Here is a 12,609-nt window from a genome sequence, read left to right as displayed (position 1 = left end):
CTAGTAGGCAGCAGCTTCCAGTACAGGGAGCTCAGCTCGGTGCTCTGTGATGACTTAGATGGGTGGGATGGGAGAAACGGAGGTCCAAGCAGGTAGAGAGGGGTGGTACATTCACTTCATGGTACAGCAGAAACTAACACAAAATTATAAAGCAATTATATTCCAATATTTAAAAAAGGGTGGTCCTACACCTACAGTAATAGGAAAACAAAAGACTCAGTACAGCAAGAGCAAGGACGTACAGTCTGTCAACAGCTCATGAGCTTTGTGCATGTTTGTGCTCAGTCACCCGCTTGTCTGACTGTTTGTGACCCCATGGACTGTAGCCCGCCAGCCTTCTCTGCTCATGGCATTTTCCAGGCAAGATTGCTGGAGTGGGTTGCCAGTTCCTCCTTCAGGGGATCTTCTCGACCTGGGGATGCAACTCTCATTTTCTGCATCTCCTGCATTGCAGGCAGGTTCTTTACTGCTGGAGCCTAAACCCCAGATGAAAACCATAGATGTAGCTGAAACCTGGGTTTTATCTGGTGAGGCACTGAACAGAGAACACAGTCGGGTGCGGTCCACAGAAAGTGAGAGTATTTGTGTTGTGTTTAAACTCATACGTTTGTAGTGTTGGTTTTACAGCATAGAAAATGAAGGCAAATCGTCTAAGCCTTTTCATTTCGTGTTACAAAACAGGAATGAAGACTTGATAGTAATGCCTAATTTTCTCAAGGACAAACAGAAAATGTTCTAACACAAAGATTTTTGATTATGTGGCGTATATATATATATATATATATATATATATATATATATATATATTTCTAATGTGCCCTTACGAAAGAGGTTTGGAAGAAGAAGTGAGAATTAGAGTTCTGTCAAGTTCATGGTAGATTCCCCATAGACGAGAGGTCACAAAAAAGTCCTAGGGAAGGTCCCTTACTTGTGACGCTACCATGCATCTGATATTTCTGGGTGTTTTTATGAGGAAGGTAAAGAGCCTCTGTGAACTCAGTTTGGGTATGATCGAAAGACATTGGCAAGAAAGAATCACAGGTGTCAGGTGAGCTTTAATATCTTTTTCAAGTTGAAGATGCATTTGTGGTTTGTGGCAACTTGCAGAGTTCATGTGATTCTTGCTGAGAAAACAGCACACCAAGTCTAGCATGTGATGAATTATTTTGTTATAAATCACATTATGCCATTTCATCACATGTTGCTATGTTTTCTGTGGATATCCAGGACTAAGAAAAGCAGCATTGAAAAAGATCACCCAGTAAACTCCATATCTTATTACATTAAACATGGTGTGTGCGTGGGGTGGGATTGGGGTAGGGTGGGGGGGTTTGTGTGACTGTGTGATATCATTCAAATTTCTTAAAATTGTGGCATAGGATGGTCATATTTCATATAAATCATGTAACTAAAAAAAAAAGTCCTCAAGAGTTTTTTTTTGCAAGTTTCTTGTAATCCCAATACAGAAACTTACTGGTTTTTTAAAATTAGCTTTCTTCTAGACATAGAGTATTTATTTGCAGATAAAAGGTAGAACAAAGATTAATACACTATAATACTATTTTAAAATAAATAAAGTAAAATTTTACTTGGGAGAAAAGAAATTAAAGACATGCTGAACTTTAGATCATTGACTTACCAATCCCATGATATGTTAGTTCTAGAAGAACTCTCTGAAGCAGAAATGGGAAAACTTCTTATGTAGACGACCAGTTAGTAAGTATTTTAGTCTGTGAGCCACACATGTTCTCTCACACTTATCTTTGTGTGTGTTTATAGGGGAAGGAGGGCATGTTTTACAACCGTTTATATATTTAAAAACCATTCCTAGACCCGGGGCTGAACAAAAACAGGCCATAAACCAGAACTAGCCCAAGCAAAAATAAAATATTATGACAAACATTAAAAGATTAGAGCGATTTTTTTAAGGTAAATTCTTTTATTAAAGCACAATATGCTAAGAAAATACACAAATCATGAGTGCACAGCTCAAAACATTTTCACAAAGTGACCTTATTTGAGGAATAGACTGAACTGGAGTAAAGAAAAGAGACATTTTTAGCAGCTCAGAAGCTACTCTTCTGCCCTGGCTGCCGTGGAGGTGTGGCCCATGTCTGTCCTTGAGAAAAGACTTGCTTTTCAGCCACCTGCAGTGTCAACAAGCTGACTGCCCTGAGCTGCAGCTCTTTCATGTGGCCACTGAGGCTCAGGTCTTCCGGGGCAACCTCAGCCAGTAACCAAGTCCAGGGGGTTGTTACGGCCTGACCTCTTCTAGCCAATGTATTGATGAAAGTGAAAATGTTAGTTGCTCAGTCATGCCCAAATCTTTTGTTAGTTGCTCCGTCTTGTCCAACTCTTTTGCGATCCCATGGACTGTAACCCTCCAGGTTCCTCTGTCCCTGGAATTCTCCAGGCAAGAATACTGGTGTGGGTAGCCATTCCTTTTTCCAGGGAATCTTCCTGACCCAGGGATCAAACCTGTATCTCTTACATTGCAGGCAGGTTCTTTACTGTCTGAGCCCGCAGGGAAGCCCCAGTGTATTGATAGAACTCCTCTATTTGACAGTCATTTTGTGGAACTTCCCATTGGATTGGCTGAGACTTTCTCTAGCCTGTGTTACACTCAGGCATTTTTTTGCTCCATTCTGTTTTCTTGCACAGGTGTCAGAGCAGCACAGGGTATAGAGACAGTCATTTCTCAATAAGGCTTTCACCCACTTGTATTTTTCAACTGTTCCTTGTCAAGAAATCTATTGCTGTCTCAATCTGTCTCAGCACCTGCTTCCTAGAGGGCTCAGACTGACATCTGTCCCCTTCCATCCTCTCCTCCATGGTGTCAAGCATAACCATTACCCTCACTTTTAAACCATAGGTAGTTCCCTGGATTAAAGTGAGTATAGTCTTTTGTAACTGGCTTATTTTGTTCAGTACTTTTTTTGTGGGATTCATCTTTCTCATTCTTATGGCTATGGATTGTTCATTCTTGTTTAGTTTTTCATTGTATGAATGCACCATGATTTATTTACCCATCCTACAATAGGTGGACATTAGTCGATGGGGTTATTACATAAAGAGTTGTCATAAACATGGTTGCATGTGTCTTTTGGTAAACACCTTTTGCTTGGGTTTATACCTAGGACTGCAATTACTAGGTCATATGGTGTGTGTATGCTCAGTTTTAGTCAATTTCATCAAACAAATTTCCAATGTTCTTTTATAAATGTACAGTCTCATCAGCAATGGTAGCTCCAACGGCTCCATAAAAGTCTTTCATATTTTAGCCATCCTAGTGGATGTAAAGATAATTACATTATATTTATAACTTGAATGTCATTGAGAAATGAATGCAGTTTATATGTCTATTGACCACTTGGATGTTCTCTTTTGTAAAGTGTCTCCAGGTATTTTGCATATTTTCCCTTCGGCTGTATTCCACTGTACACATTTTTCATATTGATTTTTTGATGTTCTTTATATAGTCTGGATAGTAATTATTTGTTTCATATATATATATATTTTTCAAATATATTCTACTGTTTTTACCCTTTCAATGGTGTCTTTTCATGGAAAGAAGTTTTTAATTACAATATAGTTTAATTTATTACTTTTTCTTTATGGTTAATACTTTTTGTGTTCATTTGCCTGCCCTAGGAAATAATGTCATGATATTTTCCAAAGTCATCCGCATTGTTTCAATAGCTAGCTTTGACTATATTTTTTGTGTATTAAAGGAGGCTGTGGTTATTATTCACTTTTTAATAAAAACATTCAATTTTCTAGCACATTTATTGAAAAAGCATCTTTTCAGCAATGCATTAAATAGACATCCAGATCGTAAAAAGAAATGATGCTTTCTCTACTTTCAATTCTGTTTCATTGGTCTGTTTCCTCTTCCTTGTCTTATTATCATATTTTCCTAATTGTTAGAGCTTTGTACTATATCTTGATATATAGCACTGCAACTTTCAGCTTTGTTCTTCTCCAAGAATGCTTCGGCTATTCTTAGGCCTTTAAATTTCCTCAACTATTTTATCATCATCTTGTTAATTTTCACTCAGTTCAATATGGATCAAATAGACATTTTTACAATACTGAATCTTCCAAACCTTGATCATGGAATAGCCTCGCATGTATTAAATCTTCTTTAATTCCTCTTACTCTTTTTTTGGTGTGAAGGTCTTCTACATGTTTTACTGTATCTATTTCTAGATATCTATTTTTAAATATTTGTTCTGCCTTTATGATGCTCTTCCTGCCTTCCCTTTCCCTACTTGTAATTGTTAGTTTCTTCTCTATATCTGTAAGGCAGTTTCTGTTTTGTTATAGTCATTCATTTGTTTTATTTTTTAAAATCCACGTATTCCTAATAATATAGAGTATTGCCCTTTCTCTGACATTTCACTAGGCATAATACCCTCCAGGTCCATTAGTGTTGTTGCAATTGGCAAAATTTCCTTCTTTTTTTGGCTGAGCAGTATTCTATTGTGTGTGTATGTATACATATACATATACATATACATATATATATATGCATACATATACATATATATACAAACATACCCACAAGATTTTTATCCATTCATCTGTTGGTGGACTCAAGTTGCTTTCATATCTTGGCTGTTATAAATAATGCTGCTGTGAAAATTGGGGTGCATTTATCTTTTGAATTAGTGTTTTCATTTTCTCCAGACATACACCTAGGTGTGGAATTGCTGGGTCACAGTGTAGTTCTAATTTTAGTTTTATGAGGAACCTCCATACTGTCTTCCATAGTGGTTGCATCAATTTACATTCCTACCAACAGTGTACCAGAGTTCCCTTTTCTCCACATCCTAGTAAACATTTGTTATTTGTAGACTTTTTGATGATAGCCATTCTGACTGGTGTGAGGTGATATCTCACTGTGGATTTGATTTGCATTTCTCTGATGATTAGTAATGTTGAACATCTTTTCATGTGCCTATTGGCCATCTGTATGTCTTCTTTGGATGATTGTTCAGGTCTTCTCATTTTTAAATCAGGTTACTATTTTTTATATTGAGTTTTAGAAACCACATGTATTTTAATATTACCCCATATGAATATTAAATATAATATTTAATGTTTAATTTTAATATCAAAAATTGACATCATTTGCAAATATTTTTTCCCTTCAGTAAGTTATCATCATTTTGATGATAGTTTCCTTTGCTATGCAGAATACTCTGATATAAATCATACCAATATTTCCTTGGATCTGTCTCTGAGGCAAAAATAAACAAGTGGGACCTAATTAAACTTAATAGCTTTTCTTATTATTATTTTGAACGAAGTTAATTGTTTGTTAAAGAACATGTGGGGATAAATGGAGGTAGTGAAATAAACCAGTCAGCTTCTTCATAGAATTACTATTGCAAATATACTCAATAAATTTGCTATTTCCTTGCCCTGGGGACAACTTTCTTGTCACTGTTATTGTTGTTGTTAGTGTTTAAGAGGGTTATTGAGGAAGTCTTTAGGTCATAGCTCTCTGTGTTGCCACCAGACAACCACTTTATGCTTTTTCTCCTCGATCCTGTTTTACCCACTAGTGGCTCCCCAGGCGAGCATGATGTTCATACAAGTACTCAATCAACACACTTGCTCCTCTAGTTTCCCTTCCCATTACATTCCTTGCTCTCACACAAGGTCTCTAACAGAGTCTCATCCATTTTGTCATGTGATACACATACATCCCTGGTTCTTGTGTCTATCAACAAGAGATATTTATATAGGTCCCTTGTGATAATGCTTCTTAACTTTAGGAAAATTATTAAAAATAGGTCAAATCTCATTTTTCTTCTGCATTTTGGTCCAGATATTATAGAAATTTGCAAGTATGCTTTGATTTTCAGATTTTATGTGTTTTAAATATTTATTATTTTTATGAATTTTAAAAAAATTAGAAAAAAAAATTCATTCTGCTATATTTAAGAGTCCAGCCAGTACATTTTGAAGTTCTCAGGTTATATTGTACCTTTTAAGTAAATCAGATGTCAAAGATTTGTGATGCTTCCTTTGTGCTCTGGGTATTTTAGGATTTCTTGAGTCCTGCAATACAAATGTTACTGCATCTAGAATAAAACCCTCAGCTCAAGTGGAACTTATTGAAGGGGATGGAGTAGTACGGAGGCTAATATCATCGAGTTGAAGTTACAAAAGCCTGGGCTAAAGTATTAGATCTACCACACACATGTTGTACAATAGCTGAGAAAATTGCTTAATTTCTGTAAATTTTAATTTCTATTTCTGTATGTTGATGAGGAAAATACCCACCTCACAGAGATGTGGTATGAATTAAATGAGATAACACAGACAGAATGATTGTTATGTAATTGTTGCTAAATAAACTACTGACAAATGTCTGTTGTCAAAGTTATGTTTTTTTCCAGTGGTTATATATGGATGTGAGAGGTGGACCATAAAGAAAGCTGAGCACTGAAGAATTGATGCTTTTGAACTGTGGTGTTGGAGAAGACTCTTGAGAGTCCCTTGGACTGCAAGGAGATCCAACCAGTCCATCCTAAAGGAAATCAGTCCTGACTATTCATTGGAAGGACTGATGCTGAAGCAGAAGCTCCAATACTTTGGCCGCCTGATGCAAAGAACTGACTCATTAGAAAACATCCTGTTACTGGGAAAGATTGAAGGCAGGAGGGGAAGGGGATGACAGCAGATGAGACAGTTGGATGGCATCACCAACTCAATGGACATGAGTTTGAGCAAACTCCGGGAGTTGGTGATGGACAGGGAGGCCTGGCATGCTCCAGTCCACATGGTCACAAAGAGTTGGATATGACTGAGAGACCAAAATGACTGAAACAGTGACAAATATGATTACCATTCTACATAAAGATGTCTGACTGAATCAAACTGTGAAACTGCTATAAAGTTTAATTGCAGAATTCCATTTTTCATAATCCTTGGATAGAGAGATGCAAGTAATTCTCCATACAAAAGTAAAATCATGTTGCTGGAGAAACAAGAAACTGGTAGGCAATGATTCCTATGTTCTAGGACATTCATATCTGAGGGTTGAGCTTACTGGGAGAAAAGTTTTGCATATAGAAGTATATGCCAGCTGGTGGCATGTTATCTTTGCCTTGTCTACACCCTGACCTTTCAGCTTTATAACTTCCAAATGTTTATATAATGAGAACTGCCCTTTTAAAATTGACACAGTGATTAAAATTGAAAATGAGAGCTGAGACTGTTCTCTAATAAATAGGCTGGATCTGAGCATACATCTGTCCAGCAAAAATCTTCTAAGCAAGCAGGCACACATTTCTTTGCTTGTATCTAAAAAGTGAAGGTGACATTTATACCGTTCAATAATTTTTCTCTCCATCTGTTTATTCAATGGTGAGATTTAAGTTGGCAAATGCTACGTTCACATTGATACTATTCCTAGGCTATCTTTCAAGTATTCAGCTTTTAGAGGGATGCAGCCAGAGCCTTGTTGACACATACATCTCTTATAAATTTCAACTTATAAGAAAACACTCCTTCAAGAAGAGAACTGTAGTCAAAGCAGAACCTACCCTACTCTGTTGGCAGTTCATCTTGCCAATGGATCTCCCAGTTCCATCAGTTTCCCAGATCCTCTAATGGGTTGTTTTAATGACTTTCCACTCATATATATAGCTTTCTTCATACCTGAATAGAGATGTATTGCAATTATGCAAAACCATCTTTCTCAGTGACTAACGGGTGAATTCCCCAAAGCATATTAAGAATATCCACAGTAACTTCAGCTTTATACTTTTAAAGGAGAACAAACATTCATGAATGAATGAATGAATGGTATTATGCTCAGTTGCGTCTGACTCTTTGCTACCCTTTGGACTGTAGCCCACCAGGCTCTTTGGTCCAGAGGATTTTCCAGGCAAGAATACTGGAGTGGGTTGCCATTTCCTCCTTCGAGGGATCTTCCTGACCTAAGCATTAAATTCACATCTCCTGTGTCTCCTTCATTGAAGGCAGATTCTTTGCCTGCTGAATCATCAGGAAAGCCTATAAAGATTCATAGATAAGATTAAATACAATAAATATTTTTATTCAAATATAACTAAAATCAAGTCACAGACGTCAACTGGATAAAGGCATTTTATTTTTTTCTCTTTTTGACCTAGCGTTCCTCTAGGTAAATTCTAGTCACAGTGGCCTTCTGATTCCTTCATCAAGTTAGATCCGTTTAACTAGTTTGTAGGGCCATTATCACTAGCTGATTACTTTCCTGGGACTACTCCTCCAAATTTTCACATCTCAATTCAAAAGTCACTCAATTCAAGAGGTCTTTCCTGACCATTACTGTTTATCCTAGAACCTTGTTTTATTTTCTTCAGAGTGCTTAACATTATATAAAGCAATTTTATGTTTTTTTTCTACAAAAACATTCTCCCTCCACTAGAGTGTAGTCTTCAAGACAACAGGTACTTCTGTTTTGCAGTGTTTCCTCTGTGTAGAAAAGGCTTGTAATACAGGGGGTGCTCAATGAGTATGTATTGAGTAGGTGAATGAGTGACTACTATTTGCCAGCCAGATTTCAGCTTTCTTCTAAGCTTCACTAAGGTTTGATTCCAGCACATTTTGTTTTAAGCTAGGATCCCAAATGAATCAAATTAAGTCATGGTGACCACATTATATTATAGTCCATGATACATTTATATCCCATGATACACACTGTTCAACTTTATTTCTGGTTACCAAAATCACTTTTTTACATTCCTGTTGTGAAACAACACAGACCTTTTCAATTAATATATGCTCAATCATGTGTGACTCTTTGCAACCCTATGGACTGTAGCCTGACAGTCTCCTCTGTCCATGGGATTTTCCAGGCAAGAATACTGGAATGGGTTGCCATTTCCCTCTCCAAGGCACCTTCTGCATCCACGGATCAAACCTGGGTCTCCTGTAATGCAGTATATAAAAAGTGACTCCACCCCCTAGCTCTACTCTCTGGAAACAGCCACTATCAAAATTTTCTTGGAGATTCTTTGAGAAAACTCTCACCCCTCCAAAAGAAATTATATATATATATATATATATCTCTTATATAAGTTATGAAGATTAACTTATAAGTTATAAATATTTTATAAGATTCAGATATAAGTTATAGAGGTTTTAAAGTACAGATTTGAATGTAAAATACTCACTACTCTGACTTGTTTTTTATTTTACAATGAATTTTGATTTTAAAATGTACAGATCTACTTCATTCTTTCATTAGGTTCAGAGTATCCCATTGGAAAAATCCTGATTGGTGTAAGTTTACATGCATTTATGAGGCTGTATAGGATACATTTTCAATAAAGGGTTTATTGGGGCATTCTTTTATTTCTGGGCAAGAATTTTGCTCTTTTAAAAGATAGCTAATTATTTCTTTGTTCTAAAGTAACATAAAATAGTTACTTTTTTTTCAAGTTTCATAGTAAATCTTCTCTTTGATAGGAAAAAAGCATAAGATAAGCATGTACCTTCTTTCAGTTTTAGAAAAACAAGATGGTATTTTTAACATTGCTTTTGGTTAGTACCTTTAAACCTAACAAGTGAATATATAATATATATCTACTTATGCTTTTACTTTGGGAATAATAACATGTCTTTACAGTAGAATTGTGAGAGATTAGTTGTTAAGGAAGTGACTGTTTTATTTTATTGAACTTCAAAGATAAATGTCTAGAAATATATCCACCTATTCTTCTATAATAAAACCTTTTTATTTTGAAATAACTTTAAACTTACAGAAAAGTTGCAAATCTAATACAGAGAATTCATACACACCCTCCACTCAGATTTCTGGTGGCTCAATCAGTAAAGAATCTGCCTGCAATGCAGGAGACTTAGGTTTGAGCGCTAGGTCAGTAAGATTCCCTGGAGAAGGAAATGGCAATCCACTCCAGTATTAATGCCTGGAGAATCCCATGGACAGAGGAGCCTGGTGGGCTACAGTCCATGGTGTCTCAAAAGACTCAGACATGACTTAGTGATCAAACCAACAGCATCCTTGAGGATGTCAGTGCATTTCAGATTCCCATGATGTTAAACCATAGTGCAATGATCAAACCAGGAAATTAACATTAGCAAGCTCTTATCAGCTGAACAAAGGAATGGCAACCCACTCCAGTACTCTTGCCTGGAGAATCCCATGGAGGGAGGAGCCTGGTAGGCTACAGTCCATGGCGTCGCAAAGAGTTGGACACGACTGAGTGACAAACTACTACTAACTAACTACTATCAGCTGAACTAAAGACTTATTCAAAGATTAGTTTCCCCGTTATACTCCTTTTCATTTTCATAATCCAGTTAGGATCCCATGTTACATATAGTTGCTGCACCCTTCATCTTCTCTAAGCTGTGACAGTTCCTGAGTCTTTCCACTTCTATTGTAACTTGGTACTTTTCATCTCATGGTTAGTTATTTTGTAATTCTGATGTTTTCTCATGATTAGAATGAGGTTTTATATTTTGGCAAGAAAGCTGCAGAAGTGATGTATCCTTTTCACTGCAGTATACCAAGGGGAAAATTATTTTTATAATGTATGCCTTATAGCTAGTGTTATAAACTTCAGTCACATGGCTTATGTGGTCTTTGCTAGTTTTTTTCCAATGTAAGTTTACTATGTTCCCTTGGAAACTGATAAATATCTTGGGAGAGATATTTGAGGTTCTGCAAATATTCCATTTCCTTTCAAACTTACATCCACTGCCTTCTTTATCCATGGGTGGATTTTGCTTGATTCAATTATAACTGTGGTGTTTACCTAATGATAATTCTACACTCCCCTCAGTACTTCTACATTTATTAATTGAAACTCTTTGTAAAAAAAAGTTTTCACTTCTTTTATTTATTTACTCAATTGTATATTTATATCAGTAAGACTTATGGATATTTATTTTATTCTACAGATTTTAATTAAACATTGTCATTATATTTTTACTCCAATTGTTCCAAATTTGGCTATTGAGAATGTAACAGAATATCATAGATTGGGTGACTTAACAGAAATCCATTTCTCACAGCTCTCAGGAATAGAAATCCATCAAAGTGTAAGCAGGTTTGATTTCTACCAAGACCTTTCTCTTGGGATTTGCAGACACCTATCTTCTCACTATATGCCTACTGTTTGTTCATGAACATCCTTTGTGTACCTCTTTTTATAAGGACAACAGTCTTAGGATCCCACCCTTATAACCTCATTTAACTTTAATTACCTCCCTAAAGGTTCTGTCTTCAAATGTAGCCAGATTGGGAATTGGGAATTAGAACTTCAAGGTATGAATTCAATACATAATAGCATTTATTTAAGTGCCTGGTAGTCAGTTGGCTGCCACCCACAGCCTCTCCTTCTATACTTGCAATCTGCTTCTGCTGAGGCTACCATGGTGTTTCCTTAATTCTTCATTCTCCCTTTTCTTTCTGTTTCTCTAGTATGAAAAGGGCTATGATGAAGCTTTACTTGTTCACTCTCTTAAGTCTTACTGCAAGTATAGTCATGGTTTGAGCTCTTCAGGCCTGGCTGATTATAGGGAGACTGCATATGAAAGGTCAGTAGCTGTCAATGTCCTTTAAGAAACCTTTTAAATTTGTTATTAATTCCATTGGATTTGATATCTCTTAGTCGTAGTCTAAGATCTACTGTGTGGATCACAACAAACTGGAAAATTATTCAAGAGATGGGAATACCAAATCACCTGATCTGCCTCTTGAGAAATCTGTATGCAGGTCAGGAAGCAACAGCTAGAACTGGACATGGAACAACAGACTGGTTCCAAATAGGAAAAGGAGTACGTCAAGGCTGTATATTGTCACCCTGCTTATTTGACTTATATGCAGAGTACATCATGAAAAATCCTGGGCTGGATGAAGCACAAGCTGGAATCAAGATTCCCGGGAGAAATATCAATAGCCTCAGATAAGCAGATGATACCACCCTTATGGCAGAAAGTGAAGAACTAAAGAGGCTCTTGATGAAAGTGAAAGAGGAGAGTGAAAAAGTTGGCTTAAAGCTCAACATTCAGAAAACAAAGGTCGTGGCATCTGGTCCCATCACTTCATGGGAAATAGATGGGGAAACAGTAGAAACAGTGACAGACTTTATTTTGGGGGGCTCCAAAATCATTGCAGATGGTGATTGCAGCCATGAAATTAAAAGACACTTACTCCTTGGAAGGAAAGTTATGACCAACCTAGATAGCATATTCAAAAGCAGAGACATTACTTTGCCAATGAAAGTCCATCTAGTCAAAGCTATGATTTTTCCAGTAGTCATATATGGATGTGAGAGTAGGACTGTAAAGAAAGCTGAGCATCAAAGAATTGATACTTTTGAACTGTGGTGTTGGAGAAGACTGTTGAGAGTCCCTTGGACTGCAAGGAGATCCAACCAGTCCATCCTAAAGGAGATCAGTCCTGAATATTCATTGGAGGGACTGATGTTGAAGCTGAAAATCCAATAATTTGGCTACCTGATGCGAAGAACTGACTCATTTGAAAAGACCCTGATGCTGGGAGAGATTGAAGTCGGGAGGAGAAGGAGAGGACAGAGGATGAGATGGTTGGATGGCATCACTGACTCACTGGACATG

This window comes from Capra hircus, chromosome 6 (assembly GCF_001704415.2).
Source record: "Capra hircus breed San Clemente chromosome 6, ASM170441v1, whole genome shotgun sequence".
NCBI lineage: Eukaryota > Metazoa > Chordata > Mammalia > Artiodactyla > Bovidae > Capra > Capra hircus.
This window is presented reverse-complemented; position numbering follows the sequence as displayed.